At 38.9% G+C, this 19,284-nt stretch overlaps 2 protein-coding genes across 6 annotated transcripts in view; one reads left to right on the top strand and one right to left on the bottom strand.

Moving 5' to 3' along the window:
• The window catches only part of GluRIB (Glutamate receptor IB), a 226,289-nt gene that overhangs the window by 53,908 nt on the left and 153,097 nt on the right, over window positions 1-19,284 (top strand). The gene's annotated exons all lie outside the window — the stretch shown is intronic.
• LOC105149352 (adenosine receptor A3) overlaps window positions 588-19,284 on the bottom strand; it is a 457,094-nt gene continuing 438,397 nt past the window's right edge. Inside the window, exon 8 of the mRNA XM_087414058.1 lies at window positions 588-19,284. This exon is cut by the window's right edge and continues 33,222 nt beyond it. The gene's annotated coding sequence lies outside the window, so the exon portion shown is untranslated.

Here is a 19,284-nt window from a genome sequence, read left to right as displayed (position 1 = left end):
TCATGGAATCGAACAAAAACTGCTTAAACTAAACCGGCCATTACAGGATCCGGACTTGGGTCTGCTCGATCTTCAGCTTGGCTTCGAGCCCATTATTCGCATTTGCGTGAAGATTATCCGCCCGCGGTTGCATTGTGTGCTTCCGCCGCATCACTTAGCGCACGCGAGGAATGCGGGAAACAGTTACCGCGAATTCTGCGCGGTCGTCCTTTCGCCTGCATACCGTTCTCACGTCCACACGATGCAACGTGAGACACACAATTGTTCCTCCTTGTGTCGACGTGGACACGTCTTTGGATTCGGGTCAGCCATATTCACAAGGCAAAGGAATAGTCGCAGGAATATTTGGTCGCGTCAGATTTGGCGTCGCTATGCTTCCGGAATACATTTTATTAATTTTAAAACAAACACAATCAAAGAGAAATGTAACGTAGGTATCGATTCACGATAAAGTTATGCAAGGGTACGTTCCGAATAATGTATAAAGCGCATGATATATTATATTTTATCCTTCTTTATTATTTGGTGAACAACAAAGACAAATGATGCATCCCTAGTTTTAGAAATAGAGTCGCTACCTTTCGAGGTTTCTTTTAATTTTTTGTTGAGAATTGAAAGAATCTTTGCTAACATTTTCAGGTTAATTGATATTTAATGTGTACAGGTAAAAAATTTCAAACGTAACGTGGTTCAATATCTCGAAAAATATGGAAAATGGAAAAAATGTTTCAAAACAGAAAAATATCTATTACGGTCGAAGTTGGATTTTCATTGCTTTAAAATAATTTAATCTTGAATTACTAATATACACTATATATGTACTTGCATATATACTATTGTAGTCTTTTTAGAACTGCGCGCCGAATTGTTTTTCCGGACTATAAACGCAATTAAAACTATTCTAATAATCGCGAATTAAATTGACAAGCAATTTAATAATTTGATGCTACCATCAAGCATCATATTATTATAAGATATTAATATGTTGAAACTCTTAATAAACTTATTGCGAAAAATATTACCTCGGCCAGGACTTGAATCCGGATCTCTTATATTCCGTACGAGCGGAAGTACGAGCTTGAGTCATTAGACCACCGAGGCCGAGAAATTATATGGCCTGACAAGCGCAATTAAAATGATAAAATTATTTAAAACTAATCAATTTCAAAGCTATATAAAAGTTATGTTCATTTTTAAAATGAAATGTGAAATGAAGATTTTTTTTACATAATATGATTCTTCTAATTATTGTGTATATAAAATATTCTGCAGAATAAAAAATAAGAGGAATTATATTACATAACAAAATCGTATAATTCCATTTAAAATATTGCGATAATTTTTAGATGATTAAAAAAATTATTTTATTCATATTTTTCAACATATTTGAACATTACGTTTGAAATTTTTCATCCTGTATACTTGTCTAACTTTGTTATATTATAACAGAAGGTAGAGAAAGTGAAGTAAATGCAAAAAAAAAAGAATATTGGACTCAATAATAATTTATCTTATTTATTATACTAAAGTTTTAATTCCATAAAAATGTATATGTATATGTATATGTATATGTATATGTAATATATATATTTTGTATATGTAATATAATATATGTATATTGAAATACTTTTAACTTATACGAAAACTGATATTTATAATAATTAAATTAAACATTAAATAATTGATGAACTCTGTTCACACGGTAAGAATCTATTAAAAACTTTTATCTGTATTCGAATAATTTTTCTCGGTACATTACTCGGTTCTGACGTTCTGCTTTTTATTTTGTGTGAGAAAAAAACATATATCTCGTAGTGATTTTAGCTGAGACATTTCCGTTATCACGTGGTAGCTCGAAGGAGAGGATGTAGATACGTGTGAATTCATAGAATTCGCAACAGTATCTTTCATTCTTTTCCTCTTTCGTCTTTTGCTTCCCTTTTTATTTGTTTTTCCTCTTATCCTGGTTTTCCAATGTATCGTCTTTTGCGAACGCTACGAGTTTCTTTTTCGATGTGTGGCTAACGTTGCAACGAAATCAACCGCGACTTACGCGCTGTTGTTGGTATATCTATCTTCATTTTTTTCTTTTTCTTCCTCGAAGCGTGTGCTCTGAAAGTTCTTTCAGTTTATATAACCTACATATCACAATTGAAAGAAATTTCGGAAAAATTTTGTAAATAACAAATTGTCAGATCTAATGCAGTGATAAAAAACAATTGTTTTATATATTTTAATGAAAACTATCTACTAAACTTTTGATGATACGGAAGAATTTTATAATGATCATCATTTTTCTATGCTGCGCTATTTTTTTATCTGGAATTTTTACATCACAGACATCACATACCTCTAAGGTTTGGAATTACTATGTTTTCCTGAAATTCTCTCAATTGTTACAACTGCGTGATTTAGATTGGAAACGTGGAAATGCCCAGGAGCTCTCTCGTGCACCTCTTCACATTTGATATCCCATGATTGCGAAAGCCTCATTTACATTTTGATTCACAGAGACGTTAAACGACGTTTCACGATAAATGGGATGCTCGTCAAGATTTTGCTATTGACCCCTAAGCGTCTATGGTAAGCGGCAATCTCGACGATGGCAGATATAAAGCTCGCGCGACGATAACATTGTATCTAATATTAAGGCAATAAACTCGTCCGCCTTGCACCGCCTATCTCGTAAAACAGGCGTATATCTGTACTGCCAATAACCCGTCGCGATAGGAAGGCAGGCGTCTCGTCTATCAGAGCGTCGTCCGTATTGGAATTTGCTGGAGTGCCTTTCGAGCGCCGATGATTTTTCTAAACGTCGATAACAAACGCGCCCTCTCATTGGCGTGTAATTTATTGACGCCGCATCGCGACGAGAGTACACGGGGGAGTACGCAACTTATTATAGACGCATACATCAATGCCATAATATCCATACGATAACAGCGTGCAGGAAATTTTTGTTTTATCGAGTGCTTTGGTCGATTATTCTCGCATTTACTAAGTAACCGTTTATATACAATAGATATTATGTAATGCTTGCAAGCGATACGTCACATGGACGGAGAATTCACACCGACACGCGCGTGTCGAACGGTAAGACAAACCGGAATTGACGTGCTAAAGAAAATGTCAGTTTGTAAGAAGATAAAAATATCGAGCGTTCTCGTCTTAACGTTGGAAGCGAGTCCACCAAGGCGAGTCGTGCCGCGGGATGAAACGGGGGGGATGAAATCGTTCCGACCGGCGCATTGTATCGAGAGGAAATTATGTTTTCTCGCGGGGATGCCACAGCCGGCGGAAACGGGAAGTTGAGAAAATGCATGTGACGCGTGTAATAACGGTGTAGGCGCGTACACGCCGTTTGCAATCGATCTTCCAGTCGTCGATGCCGTTGAGCCGCTGTTTTATACTTGTATCGTGCGGCGATACTTGTATCTGTAACGGTCGGGGGTGAGCTGGCATGATTTTCTGAATTTCTCCACGGGCATTTTCTCGCATTTCTTTTGAATCAGCCAGCGAAGCTTTTCCTGCGCCAGCAAGTTTTCAGCCCGCGGCGTAAGCTCGCATGCAAGAATTCGGGTCAGCCATAGCCGCCCATGTAGTATCCTGTGATATGATGCTACCTCTCTCGGATTTTGTCTCTTTTTTTTCTCTCTCTCTCTCTCTCTAGTCCCCCTTTACTGCATTTCTTTGTTCTTTCCTCTTTTATTCTCTTGTACTATCGCTACGCCGCTAATATTTGAACACAATTAATCCGGGCTTATGGCCGCCGCTCTGATCGCACTCGACCAACTATATAGTATCGAAAGCACGGCGCGCTTGCAACGAAAATCCTTTTCGCGTAACCTAAATTTTATGTTCGATGCTTGTTTGAATAGTCGAACACATTGTAGTTGTGGAGAAGTACGACTATATAGCCTAGAAACTACCATTTACATCCGGTTTGCGTTATTCCGATCGGAAAATAGGATTATTGTTACGAAGCGGTTCCGCATGTAACAGTCGTACAATGTTAAAAATTCATTAAATTCGCAGGATTATGACGGTCTGTAAGTAGCAGCTATTAATTATCATATCTGTCGATATACATGTGGTATTGTTTGATAGAGTAGAATCAATATTATTAACAGTCAATGAATTAATTTGCCCAATAGCATAACAGTACGCTAATAATGAGGTTTATCAGTCGATTACTTCCGAAAGCTGTGTGCACGTGAACATGTTTGGAGCTCTGAATAATTGAATAACTCCGAAAATCAATTAATTAATGTCACTAGTGGTCATCGTATTTCCATTTATCGTAATAGTAAACATTTTCAGAAGTAAAGCAAGACGTTTTTGATGACGATGTTGTAGTATCACTGCAAAATAAACTTATGTGTGCGTAATCTCTCATATTAGCATTTGAATTTGCGCAGTTGCTTGTTCAGCCTACGTAATTATATTTTTTTCTTAATATAATGTAATATCTCTCACGCAGGTTAACAAGGTAACTTGGTAACCAAAATAAAATTGACGAAATATTTGAATGTGAATACAGCACGCTCGTCGTTACGAAAATATGATTCAGAAATTATTCCAACAATGCGAGAGGATTATCACTGCGGCTATTTTATCAGGGGAAAATGTTAAGTGAATAATTCGTAATAATTTAATTAATTAAAGCTGGTAATTATCGTACTTTCTATTTAATTTAATGATAAATGACGTCAAGTTCAAGAATCCTTCAACGTCAGTCATAATTTTAAGAAAATACATAATGGAAAAAAATATCGAAATAATTTTTTTTTAAATAGTTTTCTATTATCTCTCTCGATTTTTACGTAATTGCCGTAATTGACGTAATTGACGTTTTAATAATAAGTTGTAATACGGCTGCGTCATACTACATACGTATACCTGATGTTGGTTAACAACGCGTTGCGCGACGTAATGAAATCGACGAAAATATTTGAATGTGAATAGAGAGTGTGCGGTTCCGAAAATGTAACCCAACTATTTCAACAACGCGAAGGCTACCAACACCGCGCGGCCGCAGTAGCGCGTTTTATCCGTTATGTAAATCGATGCAAAATAATGCCGCCGTATTGTCGGCGCAGTCCGACGCGGATGTAGCGTGTACGCGTACGCGTATATGGGCAGGAACGAACGACGTCGAGCAGATGGTCAAGTTAAGACACATTTATCACTCCGTGCCGGACGGTTATTTCGCGTCCGCTGCAACACGGGTGAAAAAAGGCCGATCTCGTCAGACATCAATGTCGTTTGCATGGTTTTAACATTTTCGGGGAAGGCATATGGTCGGTACCTACGATCTTATATACATGAAACGCGAAACGCCTGCTCCGACAAAGGGAAAATGTCGATATTTTTGGACGCTTGTTCGATTATTCGCTTGGCTTTTGTACGCGCAGTAATTTTAATAGCTATAACCGCGAATCGTTGGTCGACTCGTGCAGTTCTCCCGCGGGTTCGGCACCGAATGAAGGCAAAATTAATGATCAAACGTAGATACATCTCTCTGCAATGCAGATTATTTTTGTGTTTAATCTCGCCCGTCGCTGCCGTTTAAAAGGGTGATTTTCAGACAACTGAACAACACGTGCGGCAAATTGTTGCGTCCGGTAATTATCGCAGTGCATAATCAGATGCGTGATGAGCTCAATATTTCTCAACGTTAACGTGCGCAAACTAAATACAAAAAGTATGAAAAGTTTGTATAATTCCGCGGAGATTGGATTCGGTGTGTAAAATTTTCACGCGAATAACAAGCTTAAAATACTTTTATAATTTTCACAACGCGAGATATACGCACTGCGGCAAGCTGGTTTTTGTCTTTATTGTTTCAATCCGCTTAAAAACTCTCCGTGAATATATAAGATTGCTCTTTGATTCTTTATAAATTTATGCGAATCCTTTCGTCGCACCGACCATCGTAGCAACTATAATTAGTGAACTATAGAGAGCTCGAAATCATTCGATCTTTGTTCAATATTAAAAGGGAACATTATGCGCTCGGTAGTATCATATTCACCTTCTTCTCGATCCCTTTTATTGTCGAGGGAGGAAAGTTTCGTGAAACTGTAAGGGAAAGGAGTAACGTGGGAGTACTAAAGTTCCACGGCGTGTTCCACATACGAACTAAATGTTAATAGCAGGATTTGAATGACGTTTATAGTTTTAATTTTTTCCATTTGACTTGGAAGATCCACACTTTTTCCTTTCTCCTGCTTCTGCCTTCTGCTGCAAGGGCAAGGAAACGCGTCGAACGAACGAGAGGAGCCCGTGGGCTACGGCAATCAGGAAGGTTTTTCCACGGTCTCGGTTCCTTCGTCTACCGCCGAGACTACTCTCCTTTTACCCCGTTGGCATTATCCGCCTCCAGACGCGTTTGTTCTTACCGCTAATCCGTAGCCACGGAAATCTCTCGTAGGAAGCCTGGAAGCGCGCCTAGAACACCTCCTTGTCCCGTTGCGCTATCTGATGGTCCGTGGGCGATGTTAAATCGCCCATTACCCAATTTGAACTGCCTCGGCGCGTATACGCGTGCACGAATACAGAGGACGCGACGCGCGTATTGTGTGAGCATAAAGGTGCCCTGACCTGACGGCGTGTTGTAGATCGGCGCGTGTATGTATACTATATACGCGTGCGTGAACGTTGGATATGCAAGTGTGTGTATACGAGACTCGATCGAGACCCCGCTTTTGCCGCTTACTGCCGTTAATGCCGCCCCTAGCCGAACGACCACCCTCACGTCTCTCACGTTCTGAACGTGCCTCCCGTTAAGCTGCGATGTACGTGTATACGCCGAGCTTGACTACTGTCTTGCCTCACTCCTGTCTCACTCTCTTTCTCCCGCCGCCTCGCCGGATCGCTTTTTATCCGACCATCTCGCCTACGTTCGTACGTTACAGCGCACCGGATTCTACCGATTTGGCCGTATCGTCCTTCCCTGTGCCACTTTGACGTCGTAAATTGAACTCTTTTTTGCCACTCTCCCGCCCCATGTACTATCTCTCACCCCCCTTTAGTGCACGAACGGATGCGCCGTTGCGATTCTTCCCAATGCAAGCTCTCTGGATTGCATGCGCAAGATATCTCGCGGCTTCGAATGCATTTCGCTGGCGAACAGTGGAAGGTTGCGCACGTGACGCAACACGCTGCTGGCTGTAATTAATCTTTAAATGGAGAAACGAGATACATTTCCGGCGTAAAACGGATGAACAACAGATATCTCACGGAAGCATTATCATTCTTTTCTTTTGCTTTATAACGATGCATTTGCTGGTGAATGTATAATAATTAGCCGATAATTTTTATTTAATCTCTGATATTTATATTAAACGCAAAATTATATTATACATGACTGAATATTGAACAATATTATATTTATGTGAAAAGTATCACTAAAATAAATTATGAATAAGTATATATTTATAGTTGCCAGAGTAATTTGCGCAAAGTATAATTAATATGCGTAAAATTAATTAAAATTAAAAAGAATTTTGGAAAACATATTTTTACATTATGCTTTACCTAATAATGTGAAACATTCGCGATATACGTTTTTATTATACGCTATATTTTATATATATTTATGTACGTACGTGTTTGTTAAAGTTACGTGGCCGCAATATCTTCCTCTCTCTCTCTCCATCTCTCTTTTCTGCACCGCGTTCATGTACAATAGAATTATGACACGGAGCCATGATTATGGAAATTTCACAGAGCTGCTATATTAAGCTTACGCATCGCTCCATGATGTCATTGTTCCGATACGCACACCGAGGAATATAAAAAGACCTAGTGAATCGATGTTCTATACGCTCTTCGATGTATCGATGTTGAAAAGCGCAGAGCCGGATATCTCTCTTTCTCTCTCGATTCAAAGTTATAATATGAAACATTTTTCGGATATTGGACGGTTATATTGGGACTGAAATATCGGCCAGTTGGATCGAATGAAATGATTTTAGAAGTTCAAAACGTTTGACATATCGTGTGTACGCTTGACAAACAACACAAGGACGCGCGATGTGGTAGGCGATGGTAAAACAAACGGGCGATTTAATGTCTCGACAGTGATGCGATATGCACCGTACTTCCGCAAATAGGATAAATGTATCGCGACATTGTCGTTAATAAAGCATGACCGAAAGCTCCATACGTTTCTCGCCATTTATTTTTCGACATACCGCGCGTACGAAATTTTTAATAGCTGGTCATCAATCCGCAAGATTCGTTTTGTCCCAATGGCTCATATTGCCTCTCACAGAAATTTCCGCCGGTCGATGTACCGAGGGGAATCGAGACAAATAAAGCGGTAACGGAAGTAGGTGCAGTGTATGATATTGCTCCGAGCAGAACGCCGTTATTAGTCTCGATGACAAATCGTTGTTTACTGGTTGGCTCAGCCCGAAGGAGGCACTCAACTCTCCGTCTCTTTCACGAAAAGCCAGGGCGTCACTTATCATTTTCAAGAGTTTGCGCTCCGAGTCGAATCTCTCCGATAATGTTTTCACCAAAAAAGTATGTAGACTTTCTGAGAAAAATATTTTGGCAAGATTTGTCTATGTCATTTGTCGCACAAATATTGTAAAAATATTTAGTGTTGCATGTATTAGTAATATTTTTATATTTTTATATCCGAATAATATATCGTAATATATCATAATTTCTTCTCGTTACTTGATCAATTAGAAGTTAAAGATATGTTAATTACTGTAGCATTACAGTTAATCATCGTGCAGGTGATAGTTCTTATTCTATCTGGTCGAAAGCGTCGAAAGCGTCGAAAGCGTCGAAAGCGTCGGAAGATGTGGAACGCAATGTTCAGCATTCCGAGAAGTTTTCACTTGATTAAAGCCAGTTAAGGACCCGTCTCAGTGCGAAACCCCGCTTCTAAAGGTTGAAACAGCTCGAGTATATCTCGGTAAAGAGTAGCTGGCAACTCGTCACAAACACCACGTTGCTGCTGGCGTTATCCAGGTCGAATTTAATATACGCTCATTATTCAAAATTAGCTCGACTTTCGTTGGGTCCTATTATCTCAGGCAGCTGTACAATAGCGCATAGCCCGTTGTTCGAAACGAAACACGCATCGTTAAGATGAAAAAGCTTGCGGGGAGAGCTCATTCGAGCGAGAACTTGGGTGCGAGAATTAATGAGAACGGCTAAGTCGTTCATAGTGTTTATCATTAATATCTAAAGAGTGCCATCCAGGGTAAATTAGCTAATGAGATTCGTTCATTCTCTGTGAGCTTCAATTATCTCGTCGAAAATTCTATTTAATGACGCATTTTCAATAATATTTCACTTCTATATACGTCTGTGTTATACATTCGTTGTTGCAGCGATGATGTCGAAATAATGAGATCGATATTATCATTCCAGTGCTGTAATTATAATCAAAATCTGGTCGCGTGTAGATGGCGATTACCAATCATTAATACTGGATCCGAATTCCTCTCACGTTATGGTTAACTCAACCACGTTTTCCTTTCGTATTTTCGAGGGCGATAGTAATTTGTCGTGTCGCCGCGGCACGTAGAGGACCTTTTTCTTATCTCGCTGTCGGGGTGTGCACGGAAGCAGAGAAAAATTGAATTTAACGAAAATCGGTGTAAAATAGCCGAACGACAGGATACCCGCTTCTCGATGTAACCCATTAGCATGCGCACTGGGCATTTTAACCGGTGGTGCGAGAACACTCAGCGTATTCTCCGATTATTTGCCAGGGGCTGTATACCCCCGCACGTACCGGGGCTGCTTGATATTGGCTATGCGGAAAACGTGCCCTCGAGGCAGGGCCACGCCGGAGTTAATGCGATCAGCACGCGAAGTAGCTTTCTCGAGGACGAACCTACCGATCGTCGTTGGTCACGCTTCGACGCACATTACGTTAAATAGGGCGATACTCTCTCTCTCTCTCTCTCTCTCTCTCTCTCTCTCTCTCTCTCTCTCTCTCTCTCTCTCTCTCTCTCTCTCGCTCTCTCTCTCTCTGACTTAGGATCCAATTAAAGATCTATTTCGTGGAGGGAATTCTAGTGTTCCCGTAAAACGTTATCCGTAGTTGTGCAATACTGGTAACTCGATGCACTCACCGCCTAATTCGCATACCATTTAAATTTAAATGCATAAGATAATTTGGTTCCCGGTGGCAACTGTTACATAATAAATAGCAGAAAATTTTGGAAAGGGATACGTTACTGATATATATATCGGTAGATTACAGATAAAATAGAATTTACACCATACTACGTTTAGCATTCGGCAACATTTAAAACGTATCGCGATATATCAATATATATCAATTTTCGGGTATAGCAATATCAATCATATCGTGATTACAGGACAACTTTTGGAAGAAATTAAATGTTTAAATTTTCATTTTATGATATATGTATCATGCGCCGTACATTTTATTTAATTACAATACATTTACAGAACGATAAAATTATCCCCGTGAGATATCGCATGAAAATTACTTCATGCTTCGCGGTCACGAAACAAGATTAACAAGAGCCTCGTCAGTCTTGTCGTACGTAACGCTGAGACTAATTGTAAGACTTCCTGGGATATCACGTCGCTTCCGTTGAGAGATTAATCTGGTATCGTCAGTACCATCTCACGCGCGTGTGGGATATAGGAGAAAGAAGTCGTGACGAGAAATTACTGGTAGCTCCGGAAACCTGAGGGATTTTGACGTCGACCGATGGGAAGATGGCGAGGAGAACGGAAGAGGGAAATTTTATCGGTGATCAATCGACTATATATAGAACTATCTTTTGCGTGTGGGTGTGCGTGCGTGTGCGTGTGCGTGTGCGCGCGTGTGTGTGTGTGCGTGTGTGTGTGTGTGTGTGTGTGTGTGTGTGTATGTGCACGTCCGAGCCTAATCCAGTTGGGGTCAGACGGGATAGTTTGCTCGTGCACACAGGCGTGTATGTATGTCCGCCCTGACTGTGCGTAGGTAGGTGTGTGCAGTTGACAGGGCCAACAATGCGGACTCCTGGCCGCAGCGTATATCGCATAAAATGTTTTCGAGCTCTACCTCGTCATAGCAGCTTGACACGGGGGCTTTCCATTGATACGCCCGTCCTCTGTCATCATCGGTTTTCCACGATCATTAATTCGGACGGATGTTAACGCCGTTTGTTTTGTAATTTGAAGCTTTTGTAACGAAATGAAATGCATGCAGAAATTTGTGCCGACGCAAGCGCTTACGATTCACACGTATGTTGAAAACACGCGGTAGGGAAGAGAAACAATTTTGTCTATCGTCGGAACGAACAGCAAAGTTAGAAGGTGGCGATTTGTCATTCGTGATTCATCGGATTATTAATATAAATTGCAATATAATGCAGGAGTAGATTACGTGTTTATAGGAACTTGATTTGTTTGACCAGAAAGAATACGGAGTTGTCGGAAAACGAAACTATAAGAAAGGATTGGGTTATATACTTCGTACGGAAGAAGATCGTGCTCGGACACCGAGGCCGGGTTGAGTGGCTGCGAAATTTGATCCGCTTCTTCTCTACGTCCTAAAAACATAATCAAACTTCATAGGTAAGGGATGCCGGGAGCAAGATACCTCCTTTATTTCTGCCTTGGCGCACCCTCTTTCTACACGAGCCTTTCATCTTATATCTAAGCAGCCTCACCCCCTTCGAAACACGACGAGAAGGTACCCCGTCCGCCACCTTCTCTTCTCCCCAAGGCGTAAATTGGGACATAAAAGATGACGTCGGAGCTCGACAACGTTATCTTGTGATAGAGAAACTTTTTATCTTCCTCCTTGTTTTCTTCATCCCCTTCTCCTCTCGTTCGCTCCTTATATCTCCTCATCAGACGTAGTCTCGTAACATTCGTTCCAACAAAGGAAATTGTTTCTTACTAGTCGACATCGCATCGCTCCGTCAGGTAATGATGATGCTTTGCATTTATTAAGATTGGTATCATTTTATTCTTTATTATGTTAATTACTCGGATCATTATTTACAAGTTCGCAATTTAGACTTGATATTTTGAATCCTCTTATTTTCCATTAATTTGATTCGTGACGAATTCTATTTACGAGCATTTCTAACAATATTCAACGTGCACATGCATCTGCATATACTATAAAAAAAAAAAGGAAAAAAGAGAAAGCGTTTATGTTACTTACAAAATTGATAGCGCCAAAGTGACTGCTTACTCGTCGCAATCAAGCAAAAGTGCTGAGTTCATTTGCCCCTTCTGCAGGCTGTAAATTGGTTCGTAAAAGAACGAGGGCAGAACGCGACAATATTATCCAACAGCGTCGAATCTTCTGTCCTCTTACTTCGCCTTACTTCACCGTATTATTGCGTGACTATATATCTCAACTATGACAAAGGAATGATTCTTTTCATTCGGCACCTTTCCGCGCGTTCGAACGCGCCCTATATCCGCGTGATGCTCCGAATAGGTCTAGTCGAGTGCTTTCAGCCGCTGTTAGCGTGAGCCAGGTGTATCGGCCGCGTCGTCTCGGTACAAATGGATGTAAATTGCGGGAATGAAAAGGCGTTCTTACGTGAAAGCACTACCGCGTCGAAGGGTCTTTTCCTTCCTAGCCGAACGGGAACTCCATCCAGTTTCTTACGCTCGCGCGCGCCCATGTAATTCACATAGGATACAAAACGCGCATCATTCTTCATGCGTGGAAGATCGACGGATGATGCAAAGAGATTTTATAATAAACAATTTTGGCTTGGCTACAAAATTCAACTTATTCAAATATAGCTGCATTAATCTATTTTGCACTCAGGCTAAAATATTTCAAGAGCTCTTTTATAAGATGTGATGTCATTTAGATACAATTTTTTTTAAGGGGTTATACTAGATCAATTCAAAATCTTGATGAATATTTTCTCCATATTAAAAAAAAAATCAATTTAAAAATTAATTTTCTCAAAATCTTGATTTAAAGAAACTTTTAATTTATTTGAAATATAATAATAGCAAAAAATGGAAGAATATAATAAGTACGTTAAGTCTATAACTATATTAAAATGCCTTTTTTTAACTTTTTAATACAGAACATTTACTGATAATATCGTTGTTTTTTTATTTATTTATGTTGGTGATAATTTCAATATGAAAGTGAATTTAATTTTTCTTCACTAAACCGCGCTTTACTATGAATTACCTCGTCTATGTATCTGACTTTAAATAATGTATGAACATCATTATTTCAACGTTCAACTAGAAAAAATTTTTTTATAGTTGAATTTGACCACCCTGAATTATAACTTATGATCAGTCTATGCATTAATATGACTTGCTCAAATAAACACTTTATCCTTTTCAATCAAATGCATTAAAGTATCTGTAATAGCAAACTGTGTTCTATTAATGTTTTATATAGATGTACTGTAAAAGGCAAAAAGTTCTCATCTTTTTATCAAATCTGATTTTTATTACATCATCGAAGAAAGTTTCGATCGATATTTATTCAACGAAATTCGTGTGCATTATTCGGATTTACGTATTTTGAAAGCCAGGCTCAAATGTTAAAATTTTGCCGATTCTCCTTTCTATGATAATCCGTGCTACCTACAGAAAGAGAGGACTTTCGAGTCAACGAGAACGATCTAGACATCGATGACCGGGAAAGGATCGAGTTTATTGCTCCTCAAATCCACGATTTATTCAAGTTACCCGGGATACGTTTGGTCGCTCAAAGAATGGGGATCTTCGGTACACAAAAGAATCGCTTTCTTATTTCGTAGCGCATTGCGTCCCGCGCTTACTCGACCACGAGGTATTGTTCGATCTCCCTAGAAGGGTTTCCTTTTGCGAGATATTGTTTCGCGGATTTACTTAGCTCGTAACTCCTGTATACGTGCATGCGCGCGCATCTACATACGACGGGATTAAATCCCAAAGCACGACATGTGATATCGTGACAAACGCACAGCTACTCGATACGTACAGGAAATCTACCCTTCCTTAACCCTTAAGCCAAGCAGAGTTGAATTGCCGTTCTGAAGTTACCAATAAACTGAAATGCGAGCTTAGCTCCATTACTTGTATTTGTAAATTAACGTAAAGCAATCAAGCTATAAATTAACTTATCAGTGCAGATTTTTTCATTCAAAGTGAACGTATACAGACGCTTCTATAGATAAAAGATTAAAAATTCCTTGCGATATTTTAATTCCGCGACTCGAGCCGCAAACGTTTGCGCAAGGTCGGAGGCTGTCGACAGTTATGAATATACGGCCGGAGTGCCGGTGTTATTTTATTTCCACGAGAATATCTCGGCCGGAAATCCCATCGTGACGTGCCACGCTGCGCTGGGTCGAATCAGCGTGTCGGGAGCCAGAGCTTCCTTCCCCCTCGACCAAAGTAACACGGCGTTCTTTTGCCTTCCTTCTTTTCCCGGCGGTTTTCTCGGTAAGTTCTGACACGAGCATCGGACGAAGGAACCGTGGACGTTTTGTGCGTTGAAACCAAAAAAGAATATCAGTTTGCTAAATTTCAGAGAAAATGATCCTTACATCGCTCGCGACGTGAAACTAAAAAGAATTCAGCTCGCATTTCAGAGAGTATTATTCTTACATCGTATACAATCATCGTAAAAAGTCCAAACTCTTTATAAATGTAGTTCATATTCCTATCATTTACTCATGCATGAGTAAATTGTTCTTAAGTAAGAATAAATAAGCTCATACTATATTTAAAGATTTAACAATCTTATAAATTGTTTTGAAATATTTATTAGAATTCTTTTGTACTATTTGGAATATAGCTATGATGGAAATGTGAAACATAATATTAATAACATTAATTAATATAATTAATGAAACTAATATTATGTATATCGTATATTATATAAAATTTTTTTTTAATATGCTATCCCTTGTTTCTTTCATTATTTCTTATTAATATTACTCATTTAAAAAATAATTTTTATACAGTATTAATACGAGAATAGTTATTAACTTAATTTTTCCAATTTAGTGCATTTATCAAAAGAAACGAAAATTGTATTTTACTCTTTTGACTATTGAATCGAGTACATGTTTTGGACAATTTTGACATCCTTTGTACACGCACAGTCGATACGTTTCTTTGATACACGTGATATATTATTTTCGCGATGATATCCCAACTGGAAACCCCATCGTGACGTAACTGGACGGGAGCGAGGCCAAACGAAATAAGACGATGCTTCTTTCTTTTCCCTTCTCTCTTTTCGTGGCTTTACGATGACTTTCTGACGCGAAATACTGGCATGGCATAACAATACTCTTGCACAGCCGTTTAAGTTCGCATACACTCATAATTCAAGGATATACCGTAGCTGTAAGGCAGGCAAATACATCATTGATTTTCATAAGAACCAGTGTCATTGCTGGTTCTCCTCGGTTTTTCTATATTACGTCGCATCTCAATTTACTGATAAACTCTGCATGCTTATTCTTAAACTTAAAGAGAAGTTTGATTATCGCGTGTATCTATGCTACTCTTGACATTAACTTAGATTTACATTTAAAAAATCGTTTGTTTGAAATCTATAATATTGTCTTGGAAGTTGATTATTTTAATCATTATATCTTATAGAGAGTGACAACATTTATCATAATATTTATTAGTTGTATTTTATATGATGCGTTATGTCATGCGTTATGTTTGTAAATTCGTGTTCTATTTTTCATACATTTTATTATATTTTTTATTCGCGTATTATATTTTTTAAATATTAAATAATTTTTCCGAATATATAACTAAGAAAATATATAAATCTTAAGGAAGGAACTTTTCGTAGAAGGAACACAGCGCAGAATATAGTAATTCCCAACTCGAATTTGCAGTTACGCGAGATTGAAGTTTGATTCGTAATTAAGGGTTCTATTTTTGGTGGGTGTTGATCTTGAGCGCGCTAACTTACACCACCGCCATGGAGACGTAGCTGCGTATTCGACGACGGCAACACGCCAACTCCTTAAACAAACATAAGCTTTAAAGCGTAAGCTCGCTTAAACTTGGTAGGATGGAGTTTTGGCCCAGTTAGAACCGCGTCCGGACTTGCAAATTACGACTCCGAGACGCAATGTACGTTCGAAATGGACCAACGGTTCTCTTACTTCGCGGTCGGTGCCTCGTCAGATTATGGTACCAGCAGGTTGGGTACTCAGGCAGAGGGACTTCTACTGTTCATGACGTACGAATACGACACTGTACACTTGTAATCTCGGTAGTGCAATCGACCACTTGATAGTCTCTATATAGATGTCGTTAAACGTCTTCCTTGTCGAACTTGAGTAGAACATTACAATTATACTCAGTAGAAACAATTTCAATTTAAATGGGTAAATAGCAATCATATGTAACAAGTTTTCAGATATGGCATTCATATTTATTTTATACAACAGACTTGATACATGCAAAATTTGAATAACAGATAATGTTGCTTTGGTTTCTTGTATTTATTTTTATTTCTATAATATTAATTTGGAGAGAGAGAGAGAGGGGGGGGGGAGGACTGGGAGTTTACTTTTAAAATACAATTTATCCTGCGTAAAATTTATTATAATTCATTATTTCATTATATTTCTTGCCACAAAATGCGACACTGTTTCAACACCATAATAGCTTTCCCGTAAAAATTAACAGCACATCAATAGAATTTCAATAATATATTAATTAAATGTTTAAAAGTTTATAAGAAAGCCTAATGTTCTATCATAAATAAAGTTATTATATAATTAAAGATTATTACACAAGCATTGCAATATCAATATGAAAGCATAATGTGTGCCATAGAGTCTTTCATTTATTGGTATTGACATCATGCTTTTACAGACACATTATGGTTGTTCTTAGGGTGAAATTGACCTAGTAAATTGTAACGTCTCCATAGTAGCGTCATAATAATGACTTTTTTTATAGGAAGTGCGTCGTTCTATCACATAATGTTCGTGCCGATATACTTACAGTCTTTTGAGTCATTTTATCCGAGTTACGAGGCGATATAAGAACGATTATTAGGTACATGGCACATGTGCCGACATCGTTTTCGATAGCGATCTGAGATAAAAAAAAAATAAAAAAAGAGTAGTCGATGTAGAATTTGCGAATCCTTTTGCACAAAGCAGTGACGCAATAAGATGGCTTAAGGTGCTTTGATTTATGAGTATTTAATGGTACCGTCTGCATGCGGGAAAGTGACGATACGCGGGGCTGCAAAACAACAATTCTCCCCCGTAGCGGATGTTAATGGCAGTTTTTGCCGCAAGCCTCGAATTGCTTTCCCCTCTGATATATTTCGTTTGCACGACATTATCTGTATTTCTATTGAATTGTCTGAAATCGTTTCACCTCCCTTAATCTCATATCGTCGATTAATTTTCTTTCGTTCCTTTAAGAAACGCACGACGATTAATCGAAGTTAAAACAATTACGAAAATTATCGCGCACTCGTCGACGAGAAATAATGAATTAAGAATTTCACTGAACAAAGTAATTCTTCCGAGCTGAGAGTCTGTTGATAGCGAAGACAGATTTATTCTCGCGGGTTAAGCTGAAGCAGGTATCCTGCTCTTGCGGGGTGAATTGCGCGATGATTTAAGAGCACCAAGGAAGAATCGATGATATTAGGTTCCTTCCGCGTGAAACGCGTATGAGGGGATAAGTTATTTGATATACGAGCCTTTAATAGTAGTGATTGTAAAGCAGGGGCGGCCGATACGGCAGAGCGTGATGGTGTAAACGGCGAAATTTCAAACGACGTTCCATCCTTAGATAGTCGTCGATGGCAGCTTTACGGCGGATCAGATAAAAGTCGCGACCCTTCGTTCATGAGGAGGAGGTTGTCTTCACGACGCTGAATACATTTGACGACCTGCCTGTCATGATCGTTTTTACCTTTTCTTCAACGACCGATTCCGCTGAATCGCTCCTCACAATGTCGTTGAAAAGTACCTATTATCCTAAGCCGATTTCCAGTAACCGATTATTCGTCGAACCGAACGCTCGTTACACGTACTATCGATCCTTCCGGTGCGGTTTTTTTTTCTTTCAAAATATCACACAAAGATCTATTGACGCTATTAAAAGACATTGCGGTAATTTTTATAAGAAAACATTTCATACAGACAATAGAGATGGCGATCACATTAACTGGACAGATGTTATGATCGGGTTGGCAGACGTCACAGTTCGATACAAACAATGGTACATTAAAGGAAGATATAAGTATACTTTTATTTTACCGGCGCAATGTGTCAAATGTCAGACTTCTTATTTCTTGAGAGAAGTCCGAGCACAAGCTGCGCGAAAACCAGGTCGCCGGCCAATTTCTTTTCTATTTGTTATCGGCGTTACAATGTACCAATTTCTCCCGAATCGACGTAGTTGGTGCTACTTACAATTAGTTGTTCGCTTCGTTCAATAAAAATCAGGTCAGTACGACGAGCCGTTCCAACGAGCTGTAAACCTTCGAATTACGGCTATAACCGGCATCACGTCGCACACTGAGCCGCACCATCGATCCGATCGAAAACCTCCGAAACGAGAGTTTCCTTTACCATGGAACTTTAGCAGAGTTTGTCCACCAAGAAAATACTCTTCCCCGGCTGACGTGATTTCGTCAAAGGTTTCGGTTTCCTTTTCTTTGTATCAGGGAAGAGAGAACACACTGGTCTTTCCTTCGACTCCGATTCGCATTTCGTTCGATGAAAATCAAACCGTTGCAACTGATGTTACGAACGTACGACTCACGATCGATCTCGTTCACAGCCAGAATCGATCTCGCTCGTTACCGAAGAGCTTCGGATCGAAGTACGTTACGAGGAAGTCTTTAGCGGCAAGATCGCCGCCTGGAGGCACATGTGAGAGACTGAAAACTCTCCGGAGAGCCATTAAGTACCTACGTAACTATGTATATCCATCACCTTTGGTGTGAAACGACAGCCACGACGACGGTACCAGGCGTTCCCTGGAAGACTGTTCCTTAGTCAATGAAATCATCGACTCTCACATAGAGAATATGTAAAATGGGAATGATGTAAAAATTGAAAGAAAAGTAAGAAAAGGTTAAATAACATTAATAGAAAAAACACTTTCTTTTTTTTTAACATATTAATTTTCAATACATTAGATGATTATAATTTAAATTTTCATCATTAACTTCTAATTCTAAGAAAGGAATGTTAACAATAATAATTTAAATTATTTTCTCACTCTTTATACAAATCAAGTTTTAAATCTCCGAAATCTTTTATTAAAGTCTTTTTTTGTTAAAATATTTATTTTATG

The sequence above is a fragment of the Acromyrmex echinatior genome, chromosome 15, assembly GCF_024713525.1.
Source record: "Acromyrmex echinatior isolate Ae372 chromosome 15, ASM2471352v2, whole genome shotgun sequence".
In the NCBI taxonomy this organism is placed as follows: domain Eukaryota; kingdom Metazoa; phylum Arthropoda; class Insecta; order Hymenoptera; family Formicidae; genus Acromyrmex; species Acromyrmex echinatior.
Note: the sequence above shows the minus strand (reverse complement) of the source record. Positions and strands in the feature narration are given on the sequence as shown.